Below are 17,245 nucleotides of genomic sequence, written 5' to 3'. Positions count from 1 at the left end.
AAGGTTGGTGACAACAGAGGCAGACAGCTGGGGGAATTGAGGAGGAAATGAGTGAGACCAAGTTTCCTCCCAGCTCCTCCTGCTAAGCATTCTTTGCCAGACAAAGGGAACAGTCACGCTCTGAAGACACAGATGTGGAGTTGCCGAAAAATGAGGAATATATAATTAGGGCCTCCATCCGTAAAGGCAATTTTTCAAGTTGCCTCGAGTGATAGGCCAAGAATATGGTTGTGGCTGTTAAACAAGAAACCGTGAGACGGAAAGAGCACAGAGATATGTTTCTAGGAGATAAAATGGCCTAGATTCAGATGGCCATGAACTAACAACGGAGTTGGCTTTGACCCTAGCCGTGGAATTGATCACAAGCACATAGACCCAAAGAAAATAGACCGGCAGCCTACTAAATTTTTAAGTGAGCTGTACTGCCAAGAAAACCCTCTGACTGGCCAAAAGAGCCAGTATTTCTCAAATCCTAAGATAATCCCAAGGATCCAGGAATCACATCAACAGGAAGTGGGCTGCTCAAGTGGTCAGGCCCCAGAAATTGCATCCTTTCCAAAGTCTATCTCCATGGAAGACAACAGACAAGGGAAAGCCATTCATAGGTTAGAACCAGGGGTGGGTGTTCTCATTAGCCGACCCAGGAACACCTTTCACGGCCAGGACAGGTTGTCCTTGTTCTTCATGCCAGCGGGTTCTGATATGTGCCACGTACCAGCGATTTCTGCGTGTTTCACATTACCCTTTTTGCCAAATGGAAGTTTTTAAAAAATATATTTTTATTGATTTCAGAGAGGAAGGGAGAGGGAGAGAGAGATAGAAACATCAATGGTGAGAGAGAATCATTGATTGACTGCCTCCTGCACACCCCCTACCGGGAATTGAGCCTGAAACCTGGGTGTGTGCCCTGACTAGGAATCAAACCAGTGTGACCTCCTGGTTCCTAGGTTGATGTTCAACCATTGAGTCACACCGGCTGAGCCCAAATGGAAGTTTTATTTCATTTATCCAGTTCTCTACTCACGTCTGTCAATGGAAGTGTCAGGCATCCTGTCTTCTCCCAGAAAGGGAATCTGAAGCCAAAGCATGCATACTATGACTTTATCAAGATTGTGAATCATGGGAACAGGACTGCGAGGCAAAGGGAGTGAATTAGGTAAGGATGGAGAGCCCACATAAGATTAATGTATTGAGTTGGCTGCAGCTAAGTACATATATTCATTGTATCATACAGGGCTGTCCTTTGGGAAGCCATATAAAGTGTCTGGTAGGTGTACCTAGTTGAGATGGGGGATGGAGTATGACAGAAGAAAAAGTTTTTTTCATTAGCTCTTGTCTCCCAGCAGTCAAAAGTTGACCCTTTGGAACTCATCACTTTTGCATTCTGAACTGTGAATACGTAGGCATCAAATACAACCTATGTTGTCCACAGGGTAAGAGAAGAAGTTAGGTGGTGTCAGATTGCAGCTAGATGATGTTGATAAAATCCTACTAAGAGTATGGTGTGATAATAGTAAACCAAACAAAGAGGCGAATGAAGCTGAGTGTATATAAGAGGTATCTAAAACACTTGAACAATACTCTTAGAATGGGGAAGAGCATACAGGGCACAGGGACACAAGGCAGTAAGCGCCAATTCTAAAATTCAGTCAAGGATTTATAGAGATAATTAAGTGAAATAATGCACAAGTATGGAATACAATCTGCTTCTAATGAATGCTAAGTAATATCAATGTGACTGGAGAATATTCTGAGTGATTTATGTCATTTCCTCAAGAGAAGTAACAGGCAGAGTGCTAGCCATAGTGCCTAAAAGTCTTTCTGGATCCCCCACTCCCACCCCAAAGCTTTAAGCTCTTAGAAGACTTTAGGTGATTTGTGGGGAGATATATGGGAAATATCTGAGGAGAAACAGGAAATATTTGGGGAATAAGAAGGAGAATAGATTTTTCTTTTTCCCATATTCTCCCAGTAGATGGAGATACTAAAGCTTGAGGGATGGGTGAAGGGAAGAGGGGGAAAAAAGATGGGAGAGACTTGGTGTATTCTGGGCCCATGAATAACCGGGATTGGTCTTCTGACAGCATTGGACTAGTGTACTAGACATTGGAAAATAAATAACCCATCAGTTACTCTTCTTTTCCTTACCAGCTTGTTATCTATCAGTCTTTCTTTTGAGAAAACATCTTGGAAACATTTTGACTCTCCTCTTTAGCACCCATCCCATATCCCAGTGGTCGGCAAACTCATTGGTCAACAGAGCCAAATATCAATAGGACAACGATTAAAATTTCTTTGGAGAGCCAAATTTTTAAACTTAAACTTCTTCTAACACCACTTCTTCAAAATGGACTCCCCCAGGCTGTGATATTTTGTGGAAGAGCCACACTCAAGGGGCCAAAGAGCTACATGTGGCTTGAGAGCCGCAGTTTGCCGACCACAGCCATATCGAATCAGATTATCTTCTAGTTCTACCTTCAGGATTGGACAAGATTTTGCCAATTCCAAATAGTGAGTCAAATCTGAATTATTACAATAGCCCCCTCTTATCTCTTTTCTGAATTATTGCAGTAGTCTTCTAAGAGGCTTCCTTGACTCTGCCCTTGCTCTTGTCTTCCTGCATTCATTCTCAGCCCAGGAGCCACAGTGAGCCTGTTAAAACTCAACTCAGTCTATACCACTCCCTCCATCCTCAAAACCCTCCAGTGGCTGCCACCTCACTCTGAGTGAATTTATATGGGATCTGGATCCATATGGCCTCTGCCACTTTATCTTTCAATACTGACCTTCACTGACCTCAGCCACTCTGACTGCCTCATCACTATTCTTCGAACTCTCCAGTGTACTCCTCCTCTGTGTCTCAGTTAAAATAGTCACCCTTTCCCCCAGCCACTGTTAAGGTGGTCATATAATTTCTTGTTCAAATGAGGACATTTGTAAGAATGAACTGAGGTGCCATCAATATGTATACTAGGATAACAGAGATACACTCCCTACACTCACCCCAATGTTGTTCTCCACTTCTCTGACTGTATCAAAGCATTTATTTCTTGACTTATTGGTTTCAATATTTGGACTGCACGCTCTATGAGGACAAAGTCATCATTTTGCTCATAGCTTTATCCCTAGAGCCTCACTGGTGCCATTTCACAAACATTTATTAAATGAATGAGTGAAAAAACTTGACTTAGTGGTAGGACTCTAGTCTACGGTATTGGTTACAGTGGTGTGAACCAGCTGAGGATTCAGTTGCGCAATCTAAGGGAAATCTGTAAATGTGAGAGCACTTATGATCATCAAAGTCATGGGCTCATCCAAGGGGCACAGAAGAGACTCAGAAGAACAGAGGACCCGGGATTTGGCCTTGAGGAACACCAATTTTGAAAGTTCTAATCAAGGCCATTCAAGGGCAACCAGAGCAGGAGAAAGGAAAGAGAAGGAAGTCACAGAAGATAGAAACTAGGGAAGAAGTATTTGCAGAATGGAGGGTATCCTCAACCATGTCAACCAGGGTGTCAAATACTAAGTGGTCAAGTAATGCAAGAAATAAAACATGTGCATATGATTTAGTAACACAAATACAGGTGACTCTACTGAACTGTTTTAAAGAACCTGAAGAGAACAGAGGATACATTTAAATAACTCTGAGTATTTTATTTTACTGAAATCCATGTATGAGATCAGCTCTGATTGGAGGGTCCATGGGAACCACAGTCATGGAAGAAAGACATGCGTTGTTACAAGGGAACCCAGACGTTGGCATCTCATTCATCCCTTTCCTTCCCAATGACTCATGTATTTAACCATCTCAAACACTGACCGTAGGATGCATGAAAGTTTTGTCCTTGGTTTTTCTATGTGCAAAACTTTATTTTTATTTTCTTATTTTTCCCCTTTTTATTGAATTTATTGGGGGTGACACAGGTCAACAAAATTATACAGGTTTCAGGTGTAAAATTCCACACACATCATCTGTACACTGTAGTGTGTGTTCACCATCCCAAGTCAAGTCTCCTTCCATCCCCATTTCTCCCCCTATACTATGTTTAGAACTTGAGATACAATGACTTGGGTATATTTTCATTTAAAAATATGGTTTGCTTATTTTGCTATTTCGAGTTGGATAACGTTAACAATTTTAAGGGGTTTGTTTTTTTCTCATTTTCTCCCTTTAAGCTCTTTTATTTCCTCACTGTCTCAATAAACATCCTTGTGTTTATGACTAAGGGGGTGATTCACTCCTCCAGTGTAGTAGGTGCCAAAAGGCTTCACATTGTTTTTCTTTACACAGCACTAGAAAACTAACAAATTTCAGGCCGTTTATTGAAATAACTGGGCAACAAAGAGCAAAAATAAATTCAAGCCAGTATAGTCAGTCACATAGGTTATTTGAATAAAAGGATAATCAGGCAGAGTAGTTCAAGAAGATGGTATTGGTTCTTGCATAAGAATGGTTCTCTAGTTCCCAAATAAAACCTACAAGTGAAATGTTCATGCTATGTGGCCCCTTACATGGAGGTAAAAAATTCTCCATGTCTAACAGATTCTCATGGATTCTTTTTCCAATGAAATGAAAATATGCAATTCTATGGAGTTTTGAAGTGACTTTCAGTCAAGTTCCAACAGAAGTTATATTTACTTGAAAATGATAATAATAACAAGCCCAAACTCTACTTCCTGTTCCTCAGTATAAGCACACCAACAATGTGGGAATGTAGGAAAGTAAAGAGAAAAAGAAAATTGTTCACAGGCAGAGAAAATCATGCAATGCCAGTAACAGCATGTTCATGGATAATGATACCCCAACACCACCTTTTTTTTTTTTTTTTTGTAATGTTTTTATTGATTTCAGAGATGAAGGGAGAGAGAAAGAGAGAAAAGCATCAATGATGAGAGAGAATCACGGATCGGCTGCCTCCTGCAAGGCCCACATTGGGGATTGAGTCCAGAATCTGGGCATGTACCCTGATCAGGAATCAAACTGTGACCTCCTGGTTCATAGGTCAATGCTCAACCACTAAGCCACTCCGGCTGAGGCCACCTCTTTTTCAAAGGGGTGGAATTTAGTGAACAAAATAAACTGAAGAATAAAATATATCCAGAGACATGGAAGCATGGAAGAGACTGATGAATCTCAGAGAGAGGGGGCAGGGGGAGGGAGGGCGATTCTCCAAAGAATTTGAATGCATGTGTACGTAACCCATAGACACAGAACAGTGCGGTGAAGGCCTGGGAAAGGGGCAGGAGCGGGTCATTGGGGGAAAACAGGAACATCTGTAATATTTTCAATAATAAAGATAAAATTTTTTAAGAAAAAGACACTTTCATATAATTAAAAGAAAATGGTGGGTGGCATAACCATACTGACAGTGATAGGACTGCTGCAGGGGCTTCCTGGAGATGATCATGGGAAATGGATTCTCCCATCCCCATTCCGTATGGCACAGTTTGGAGACAAAAGACAGGCAATGTCATGAAAGGTCATGTGATAAGTGACAGTTGAATGGAATAGTCCAGAGAAGGTGTCCTTCAGGCTGGGACAGACAACATGGGTAGGACTGAGGTGTGAGAAGACCAGTGAGGGACTTTCAGACACTGACTGAGTGAGCCAGCTTGAACTGTTCTATGAAACTCTACTTCAGATTCTCCCTTAGAGAGGGAGTCTGAGGGTCACGTAGAAGCGGGCGGGAACCTTTATGATGATCAAGTCTTGGTCCACATTAGCAGCTTTGTGATTAGGTTCCCTGCACTGTTTTGCTTGTTCCTGTGTTGGTTTGGGTCCTGGTGACTTTCCATGACAGCATTCCCTCTGGGCCCCTCCCATTCAGCAGGTTACAGCTCCCCCTGGGGCATGGTTTCCACTCACTGTTACATGGCCTCTGTCTGTATCTACTCTGCCATCGTGAAGTTTATTAGCCCCAACTCCCTGGATGACAACTCTTCCTCCACATGTGCCTGGAGAACTGGTCAGTTATTATTTTTCCAATAGAGCCCCAGCCTTAAGGTAGAAGCTGATGCCTCTTTCTTTCTTTTTTTTTTTTTTTTTTTTTTAATATATTTTATTGATTTTTTACAGAGAGGAAGGGAGAGAGATAGAGAGCTAGAAACGTCGATGAGAGAGAAACATGGATCAGCTGCCTCCTGCACACCTCTTACTGGGGATATGCCCGCAACCAAGGTACATGCCCTTGACCGGAATCAAACCCAAGACCTTTCAGCCCACAGACTGACGCTCTACCACTGAGCCAAACTGGTTTCAGTTGATGCCTCTTTCAAAGGGAGGAAGAGAAGATGAAGGGAATACAAATCTTTGTCCTGTTTAGAGGCGTTTTAGTAGCTTTGAGAGAACTCTTCAGTCTTGTCTTGACACATGTGTAGCATTCTGTTTTGTCCTAAGTCCTCTTACCCATTTAGAACAGTGGTCGGCAAACTCATGAGTCAACAGATCCAAACATCAACAGTACAAAGATTGAAATTTCTTTGGAGAGCCACATTTTTTCAATGTAAACTTCTTCTAACACCACTTCTTCAAAATAGACTCACCCAGGCTGTTATATTTTGTGGAAGAGCCACCACATTCAAGGGGCCAAAGAGCCGTATGTGGCTCGAGAGCCGCAGTTTGCTGACCACGGATTTAGAGGCAGGAGAATAATTTGTCTGTTTGCGAAAGGCAACAAAGTGCAAAGAGTATTTACATCCTGTCATCTTGCCTGGTGGGGTATAAATAACCCAATAATTTTAGCACTGGGTGGTGGGTTGAGTTTCTTTCTAGTGGCGACAGGTGGACAACATGCTCCAGCAATCGACCTGGGTCTACCCGGGCCCCATACATTTCTAATGAAAATGCAATGTGCATATTTGATCATTTTAAGTTGTGGTGGAATTTTTGACTGGCTCAGAGGCAGCTTGAGAGGAGAGATGAACTATGTGTCTCATGGTTTTGAAAATAAGCATTTAGTACTGATGTGATTTGTAGTGCAGGGTGGGATGAGAAAAACAGCCTTTTTTTCTTTTAAGCTGGCTCCATGTTCATATTGCTTAGCAATGCAATGCAATGCGAATCTAAAAGCTTACCAAAATGATTATTCATTTTTTTTTAATGTTGATTTACTTGCGCTGAATAGCTTTTTTGTTGGATCCTGCCTTCCCCCGTTTCCCTAGGATTCTGGGGCCAAATGTAAAAAAGAAAACTAAGTTTGGAATTGGGATATAAAAGGGAAAATATGCAGATAGGTTTCTGGCACCCGCTGCCTCGGAAAGGCAGGCCAGGGAGGGCTTGAGCATCGTGTTCAGAATACTTGGAAATGGACCTAAATTTCAGAGATGCCTACCTCTGGGAACTAAAGCACCAGGCAAAGGAATTTGCCAGTCCTTGGGAAAGATTCTGACTGCGGCCAACAATGTTTCTCCTGTGGGTGGGAGCCCAGTTGCTCCGCGCTGCCCACCCACAACGCCATGTCCTACACACACCATCTCACACTTTGCTGGGACCTGAGCAGAATAAGAACTGGGCAGGGCTCTTCTCTCTGGCAGAGTTGAGAACTCATGATGAGGTGCTTTCTGGCTTTTGGAAGCAGCGAGGTTGGGTGATTTACAGCTGATCTGGGATTTAGAACCAGCTCATCTTTTGTGTGGAGGGCGTGAACTGTGTGTCCTGTTTGTGATGGGAAGGGCTCAGGGCTGTGGGTGAGGGCATAAGGCAGCAAGCAAGAAGAGTGATGTCTTGGTTGCTTGGCTTGGATCCAAATTTGCACTGTGACCTTGAGAAAAATTCACCTTTCAGTGCCTCTGCTTCCCAGTGCATAATGTCAATGGTTTCTCTGAACAAAGCCTGGGGAATAAAGCATGGCTTATCTGTGTTACCTCTATTTACCCTCTTCTACCTCGGGGGGGGGGGTGGCAGGTCAAGTACATGGTGATAGAAGGAGACTTGATTTTTGGGTGGTGAACACCCAATGCTATATATATACAGATGATGTGTTGTAGAGTTGTACACTTGAAACTTATATAATCTTATTAACCAATGCCACCTCCAATACATTCAATAAAAATTTAAAAATGTGATCTCCAATGGATGTTTATTTTCTCTTCCTGTTTGTTCTTTGCTCTCCCCCTCAGCCTGGCTGTAGGGGCCTGGTTTGGGGAGGAAGACACGGAACCACATGAAACAAAAGGATGGGGGAAGGTGTGGTGCCAAGTTTAGAACCCACTCAACCTCGTGGGCTTGGAGTTTTCAAGCAACCTCCTGCCTCTTGAGCTTTTAGTTTGTTTATTCTTGGCAAAAGGAAGCTTCCTGTTTTGAAGAAAAACAGCTTATAAAAATGCTTGAAAAGGCTTCTTGGACATCAAAACACCCTTCCCAAAGAATATTTTGATGATTTAACATGTAAATGAATCAAAACAATGTGAGTAACATTTCCTATAAAGTATGTGTGGGTTTTAGAAATTAAGGGGAGACTGCTCAGCTAAACATACTTTGATTACTGGAGATCAAAAGCATTGGAAAACTAGTCTGAGAGGCTTGCTAAGTTTCAAACGAGGCCAACCCAACCACTCTCAGCTGAAATGCAAGCAAACAATTTACTATTAAAAGAGCTCAGGGGCTGATTACTCTTCAGTCTTGTGACTCTTGCAGCCAAAATCATCTTTTGAAGTGATTGTAATCGCTCTGGTGAACAATCTGAGGACCAGCGCTCCCAGCTTATCCTCAGAGGTGGGGGGTGATCAAGGCCAGGTTCACTCATCCTCAAGGTCCATCTCGGGAGATGTGATGTTCTCCATCACTGCTAATTGGACGGGTGGTTTTTGTCTGATGGCAACAACTTATCTGTCAAATCTCAGGCTCCTAAATCCAGATATCTAAGGCAGCTTCTAGATTCAGAAGCTCAGAAAACTGTCTTCCTGCTGGGGTGTATCGGTCCTCAGATGTATCATTTCTCCCAGTCAGAATTGTGTAAGCCCATGGATGTATTGGGGAGTATACAAATCCCATATCATATCAAACAGGGTATACTTATTTTAGGCGTACTTATCACCAATTTAACCCCAAATGCTTCATCATTGGTCTGAATTTTTTCTTCAGACATTCACAGCCATTTGAGAGCCACTCAGTTTCATCTTCCAGAATTTCTTCCAAAGCTTCCTGAGATGCTCAAACCAGACTGGTGGTCATGGTGTGCCTGGGGCACAGCTCCATCCTGGAATCTCCCTGCATAGCCCTTCTGAACATGTCTGCTGTTTTTCTCCCCTTTGGGTCTTCTGTGCAGGTCTCCTGTCTTCTTCTAGTTATAATTTTTTAATGTGCATATAAACTACTGAATACATATAATCTGAAGCAAGAAAAAAATCAGAAATATTGATACATTGTCAGCCTAATAGTCTTTATTTTGCACTCCTATTTGATTGACAGTATATCAGAGTCTAAATATCTAGATTGGAAATCATTTTCCTTTAGAATTCTAAAGGCATTGCTTTATTGCTTTTGACTTTCTGAGTTGCTGAGAAGACCAAATTCTTTCTGATCCTGGTCCATTGTATAGACCTATTTTCCCCCCCTCCCATTTTTGGAAACTTTTGGGATATTTTTTTAATGTATTATATTAATTTTTTACAGAGAGGAAGGGAGATGGATAGAGAGCTGAAACATCGATGAAGGAGCAACATCAGCTGCCTCCTGCATACTCCCTACTGGGGATGTGCCCACAATCAAGGTACATGCACTTGACCAGGTTCAAATCTGGGAACCTTCAGTCTGAAGGCCAACATTCTACCCACTGAGCCAAACTGGTTAGGGCAGGATCTTTTTTCTTTATTGAAATTTCACAGTGACTTGCCTTCATGTGGCTTTATTTTTGTTTCTTTTACTGGGTACTCGGTAAACTGTTTAATCTGATCTTTCCATTTTGGAAACTTAAAAAAAAATAATTTTATTGATGTACTTATTGTTCCTCTCGATGTCTCCCTTCTTTCTGGAACTCCTCTCCTTTGGAATTTGAATTACTAGCATTGGGCCTATTATGTTCATAAACTTCTATTAAAAATTTCTTCCTTCCTTTAAAAAAGAATCTCTGATTCTTATTACATGGTTACATTTATATTTTATCTCCCTTATAATATTAATATAAACTCGTCAATATTGAAGTTCTCTTCTTTCTATAAATCATGTCCTACTCAAGTGGCTTTGTGTGATGGGGTAGTGGGGTGAGGGGGCAGGGGTTCTTTCCTGTTCTGTATATTCCATGTTGGGTGCTCTGGTAATTTTTATACAACACAAACAACAGAAGAGATGGGAGAAAATTCTGGAAAATTCTGGAAACAGGAGTGTGGCTAGGGATGTTTGGGGTCGGCTGCAGTAGTAGGTAGCAAAACTGGGAACAAGGACTATGAGCACATTATGATTGGACAGAGATGGGGAGAGAAGAGCAGAATCAAAGAGGATTCTATAGTTTTCAGATTGGAAATGGATGTAGTTGTCCAGCACTTAATGAAACCTATAGGAGCATTATTGACTGATTATAGGGAGGTGACAGGAAAAGTTCCAGATTGCTTGGCTGAAAAATGCCAGCCATTCTCCTGCATAAGTACCTCTTTTAAAGCTACTGGATCTCAGGGAAGGTTCGAGAAGCGCAGGAAGGAGGGGGAGGAGGAAGGAAGGAGAAATAAAAAAAAAGGCAGAGAAAGAAGAGAAACAGAAAAAACACACACAGTCATGACATCATCGCTGTGTCATAAAACTGAGCGTTCAATCTGCAGGAGTCATTTCTGCTCTATCTCAACGGGGAGAAACAGGCTGGGCTCTTGGGGTCGCCGGCTAACATGTCTACCAGATGGGCCCTGGGTTTGGTGGCTGGAGGGGAGCACTCCACCTCGAGGTTTAAGATGCAACAATGCATTATTAAACCTGTTTGTAACACAATGTGCAAGATGACATCATGTCCCCAGGTGTGTATGACCTCACCAGGAATGCATGCCCTGCTGTGCAGGAAAAATGGGACTCCGGGATACAGTGAGCTAATGCCTTATAAACAACTACCCTCCCCCATTCCTCTTCCTCTCTCAAATCCAAAATGCTCTTTCAAAGGGGAAGAGAAAACATCTTGTAGGCGATCCTACTTCAAAGGATGTCATAAAAATGTTGAGCAATCAGCATCTGAAATGAATGAAACATGGACCTAGCCTCTGGTTTTATCAGGAAATAAAAGCCACTGAATTTTGAGAGCAGTAGGACAACAATGTAGGGGATTGGTTATGCTGGTGATAGAAAAGCTAAGTCTAATGAGACAGCGAGGCAACCCAGAAGTCAGCAAAGGCAAGAAGAGGCTGTCAGCTCTGAGCTGGATGCAGGGTGTCTCGGGGGTGTACTAGGAGGGAAGGAGAGAAGCTGCTGCTACGAAAAATGCCATCGGAAGCACAGAGAGAGGTGCCCTGACCTAGTCTTCCCTTAAGTACACCCCCAATCTCCTGCAAGAGCTTCTTTCCCAAGGCCTGAGCCCAGTCGGGAGTCAGTTGACTTTGGAGGTTGGGAAACCAGCCCATAGGGGGTCGGATTTTTCTGCACAGCAGAGCAGGTGAGGATGAGGAACAGCGCTAAGGACAAACAGGTCCAGAGCCAGCACATCTGGGAATACAAATGCTGCCTTCAAAGGAAGCTCATTATTGTCTGCAAGAACGCCACTGATGTGTGCACAGTAAGGAATGAGGTCCATCAGGTCCATGATTAGAAGTGGAAGAATTAGGAGCTAACTTGAACATTGTAGAAAGAACCAGCTCTACCACCTTAAAAGCTATAAGCCTACCCAGTACCAGCCATGACCTTTTCATTATTATTCACTGCTAAACAGGGACAGCAGCAATAGAAAACATTATTTTGGTAGGAAACATGTAAATTTGTGTTTGGTAGGCACTGTTATTGTGGATGTTGTTACTCCAATCCAGAGGCATTAATTTATAACTCAATAAACTCACTCCTGGGTAATCATATTGTTTTCACAGGTCGATCCTATTCCCAAGCCCTCCTACTGCAAGACTGAAGTAATTTCTTTACAAGGGATATTCGACAGTTGACGGTTGAGGCAATGTTCTATTATTAACCAACGTGTAATCAGTTCATTAAAAAATACCTCAACTGAATAGCATGCAACTTAATACAATCCACCAAAATGGAGAAATCCGTGCTTTCTCACAACGGGGAGCAAAATTACAGTGCAGGGAAGCTGGAAACCAGAAGATGCCAGCTGGCAGGGCGGCGAGTGTTTCAGATTACCGTGTGTTTATGACCTCTGTGTTCTAGAAAAAAATTAATTAGATTATGCTATTTGAGAATCTCGGAATGCCCTGGCACTGTGCCAGCTTGATCAGAACCACCCATCTGATGTTTAATTGAACTGTTTTAAGTTTCACCTGTGTGTTGTTGTTGTTTTTTGAGCTTTGTAAAAAGGCAGTAAATGTAGGAACTAATAAATAATGGTGGAATGCTGAGATCCTTTCGGATGGCAATATTCAGTGTAAAATTATGGGCTGTTCCAGAGCTCACTGTACATGGACATGAGATGAAACAATACCCTTTCTTCAGGAGAATGCCCTGTGGGCCCTAGCTGGTTTTGCTCAGTGGATAGAGCTTCTGTCTGTGGACTGAAGGGTCCTGGGTTCAATTCTGGTCAAGGGCACATGCCCGGGTTGTGGCTTGATCCCCAATAGGGGGCATGTAGGAGGCAGCTGATCAATGATTCTCTCTCACCATTGATGTTGTTAACTCTCCCTCTCCTTTCCTCTCTGAAATCAATAAAAATGTTTTGTTTTGTTTTTTTTTAAAAAAAAAACACAGATTATACCATGTGGGAAATCTGTAGAAAAGTATCAAGCTGTTTTGGAAAATTCAGATCATTCTCCAATAGGGTGTCTATAGCTCAGGGTGGGAAGCAACTGAAAACACTTCAATCACAATTCAATGTCCTTTGAAACGGTATCTATGTAGAGAAAAATACCTGAGAGAAAATTGAAATCCAGCACAATCTTTTTACCTAAATGACACCCACCTCCATATTTGGCTGACTTTCCCACTGAATGAAGCTCACCCATCCATCCGTTCATTCAACAGATATCAACAGGTTACCTAATTTGTGGGTGTACTGGGGACACACAGCAGAGAACAAAACACAAGTTCCTGCTTTCATGGAATTTTACCTTCTAAAGGAGATCGATTTTGAGCAAAGCATTGAATATGGAATATGTTATAAGGGCTATAATGAAAGGAAAATCAAGTAACAGAAAATAAAGACTTGGCCCTGAATAAAGCATGTGACTGGCTTCTATGAGGAAGAGAAAGGCCCAGTGTGGCTGGAGCACAGAAGCCAGAGGGTGACATGCCCCCTTGGGTATTGAGCAGGGCTTGTATCTTGCAGGTCTGCAGGCTGACATGGAGACCCTGGCATTGACCGAGTGTGGGAGGAAATCAGCCAGGCTATTAAATGGTGAAGTGATGAGATCTTATCCATGTTTTAGCAGGACACCTCTGGCTTTTGTGTTGAGACCAGATGGAAAATTTTGTATAGTTCTGGTGTTGACATGCTGTGAGGGTCACTGCTAACTTTACATACTATCTTTGGGCATTGATATTTGATTCAGTGAAAAAGAAAAAAAATCATCAAGCTGGTGGTTTACTACCTCTAGGCTAATGATGAGAGGATATATCTGTATCCCTGAGGGCAACAGAACCAGGAGGAGATATATTAATACACAGCAATATATTAATAATATTAATTATATATAACATAATGTATTCATCATATATAAGTAATTATATGTAACATATTATGTTAAATACATAGAGCATTGTATACACACTCTAATAATTCACTTAATTTTGAAAATGAACTGTATGTTAATAAATACTGACTTTATAATCATTTAAAGTGAGTACAGTTTATTTGGGGGAGAGAGAGATATTTGTAAGCATTTGGCTTTTGCAATTATGGTCTGCCTAGGCAGGTCCTAATCTGTGGGGCAGGCTAGCAAGGAGGTCAGTTGAAAACTCTCAGGCATAAGTGATGCTCCAGACCAGTGGTCTCCAACCTCTCGGACCTCACGGACCACCAGTGTTCCACGGACCACCAGTTGGTGACCGCTGCTCCAAACCACAGGTGGACTGCATGCTTCCAGAGGAAAACCTCAGTTCTGTCCTCAAGGCCTTTCAATGACTTAGAGCAGAGCCACTCAGAACATCTGGAAATCTCCATTACATAGAGCCAACGACTGCAGATGTTCATCACGTCACAAAATACCCTCGCACCGACACGTAGATGGGAGTTTGGCTGAGTGACTGCTGCCATCGCATAGCTAAACTGACTCATAAGGCTGATCATCACGGATGACACACCAATGACAAACAATAGCTTTGTGTCCTCTATGACACTTCTCTCCTTTACCCTCTGCTTTTCAACTGGCTCTATTGAAATACATAGACAGCCTCAGATTTGGATTGCTTATCTGACAGGCTGTAGACAGTTGAACTTGGTCTTGTTTGTGAAGCTGTTAGCACTGGAAGCCTGGCTTGTGCATTGAGATGTTCCAATGCCAAAGGGGTGAAGTTCAGCCCCAAACAGCAGCCACCTGGATCGCGTGTCCAACTCCATTGCTACTGCCATCGCCAACCCTTTAATCCAAGAAAAGTGGTACTGCCTGGTCTGCTGTGTTCAGCACTCAATACCCAAATGCCCGCTGAAGAACAAAACAGTGCTTGTGTGACTCGGTGTGGGTCATGGTAAACTCTAGGCATGAGGAATAACAACCTTCCAGTTCATCCCAGTGACCCCAGTGAACTCTGCTCAGTAAATATTTGCAGAGTGACTGGGATGCCAAGGCATGCCTGGAGTTTGTGCAACGTGGTGACATTCCCACCGCTAAAACGGCGCTATTGCAAACTTTATCTTGGAGAACTCACGGGAGGTGGTGAGGTGGCTCAGAACCTAGGAAGCTGCTATTGGCCAAATTATGTGCTCTTGGAGAGGAACATTTCCTGCGTAATATTAAAAAAATAAAAAGAAAAGAAAGAAAAGAAAAGAAAAAGGAAGAAAAAGCCCAGCATGACTAATACGGTAAAAATGGTCTCATCTTCTCCAGCAGGAGAAAGGAGTCAGGTAGAGCTTCGCAACAATCCCTGGTCACAAACCTCAGTAGACAACCAGGTCATTAACTAACCACACGCATGTGGCTCGCGGAATGGAACATCCCAGAGCTCTGAAACCACAGGCATCTATCTGCTGGATTAAAGGAAGCAGTTTCACAGGCCCGGACAGAAAAAGGATGTGGTGAACGTTCAAACGACGCTGATTTACAGGCAGAAAGGTGCAAGGTTACAGTACACACAAAACTGAATGGATCGGGGTTCTCCTGGCCACGGTTGCTGTGGTTTCTAGGAAGACACCAGGAGTGTCACCTTGGCCATGACCAGACCAGGACTTTGTCCCCGTCATCTGAGCCGTGATCCTTTAGGAATGGCCGTGAAACCCCTGCGTTTGGTTCCCAGCCAAGCCAGGGAGGGACCACTTTCTTCCTGTTTAGTTAGAAGGAGAAAAAGGAAAGGCTTACCTGTTTGCTTTCACTAGCTATCTGAAAGGTCAAGAGGTAGAGGACACTTCCCTCCGCAAATAAGCCATGGAATGTATTTGTGAGCTGACGGCTCATGGGCAGCCGCTGTTTCTGAGCCACGGATTCCACTGCTCAGGAAGGTGAAATGGGGAGTTCTTTCCTGAAAGGAAAAAAACAAAAAGGTCAGCTGTATATTTATAATCTGACATCTGTGGAATGCAGGGTCATCTTTCAGAAGTTACTGTGGGTTGGGAACACCCTTGGATGGGGTGGGGGTGAGGGGAAGTGCCCCGTGGCACAGGAAGAGTTCAAGTTTCCCTTCAGGGGAAATAATGAAATGAATCCATGATCCTTTTCAAAGCCATGATGACACTCTGTAAACCAACCTGTCCTCCATGAAAGACACTTTTGATGCAATTATGTTTTTACTTTGGAATGATGCAAAATTGGGTGACTTGTTGATTGTATAGGGCTGCCCACAAGGTCCTTGCCCATCCCACCTCCGACCCTCCAAGGAATAAGGCTCCTGTCCATGGAACTTTGCAGAACATCTTCAGAGAAACCCCTTTCATGCTAACCCAGGTGTGGAGGTGAGTTTCCGGAGGAAATGACATTGGAATTGGGGCTTTGAGAGGCAAAAGCTTTGAACAATAGAGAAGGACAAACTACATATCTGTTGCCTGTCTGATTTCATCTTCTAAGCTTTTAGGGTCTCCCAGTTACTGAAGAGAATGAGCTTGCAGCCCCATGCTTCCTACTGAGGATTCTAGTACCCTGCTCAGTACACTTCAGAAGTATTTGAGGGTTTATCTTCCTCGTGGTGGCTTTCCTATCATTTCTTGCTTCCACTGAATTCTCCATCTCTTCTCTATGTCTCATGGTCTCCAGCTATTTCTCTCTCCCTTTCTTTTCTTTCTTTGCCCTACAGGCCTCCTATCTTTAGTTTCTCAAAAACACCACCAATAAAAGGCTACTAGAAGCCCAGTGCATGAAATTCATGTACGGGGGGCCAAGAGGGTGGTTCCTCAGCCCAGCCTGCACCACCTCCAATATGGGACCCCTTGAGAGATGTCCAACTGTTGACTTAGGCCTGATCTCACAATCCAGGACTGCTGAATCTCAACCACTTACCTGCCTGCCTAACTGCTTGTCCCTAACCCCTTCTGCCTGCCAGCCTGATTACCCCCTAACCACACCCCTGACAGCCTGATTGATGCCTAACTGCTCCCCTGCCAGCCTAGTCGCCCCTAACTGCCCTCCCCTGCAGGCCTGATAGCCTACAACTGCCCTCCCTTGCCAGTCATCTTGTGTCCACATGGGGGTGGTCATATTTGACCACATGGGGGCAGCCATCTTATGTGTTGGAGTGATGGTTAATTTGCATATTACCTTTTTATTAGATAGGATTTGATGTCCGGATTTTCAGGTGACCATGGAGAGTTGAAGGACAGCATACAATTGGCAACATCTCAAAAACTGTATCAGATATCTCTCACCCAATCACCCAGATCCTATGAGATGTAGGAAACATCTTACCAGCCATCCTAGTAACCTGAGGCCACAGCTAGAGTAAGGCCAGGTTATGAATAAAAAGAGCCCCTGATATCGGGTGTGGTTCTTTCTATGTTTGACAGAGGCATGACTCTGCAGAATCTCAGCA

The 17,245-nt window shown here is 43.1% G+C and overlaps 1 long non-coding RNA gene across 1 annotated transcript in view; it reads right to left on the bottom strand.

Moving 5' to 3' along the window:
- Positions 1–17,245, bottom strand: part of LOC118727656 — a 225,953-nt gene that overhangs the window by 26,461 nt on the left and 182,247 nt on the right. Inside the window, exon 4 of the long non-coding RNA XR_006742620.1 lies at positions 15,586–15,745. This is a non-coding gene — a long non-coding RNA (uncharacterized LOC118727656). The remainder of the gene's footprint in view (positions 1–15,585; positions 15,746–17,245) is intronic.

This window comes from Pipistrellus kuhlii, unplaced genomic scaffold, assembly GCF_014108245.1.
Source record: "Pipistrellus kuhlii isolate mPipKuh1 unplaced genomic scaffold, mPipKuh1.p scaffold_m20_p_25, whole genome shotgun sequence".
In the NCBI taxonomy this organism is placed as follows: Eukaryota; Metazoa; Chordata; class Mammalia; order Chiroptera; family Vespertilionidae; genus Pipistrellus; species Pipistrellus kuhlii.
This window is presented reverse-complemented; position numbering and strand designations above follow the sequence as displayed.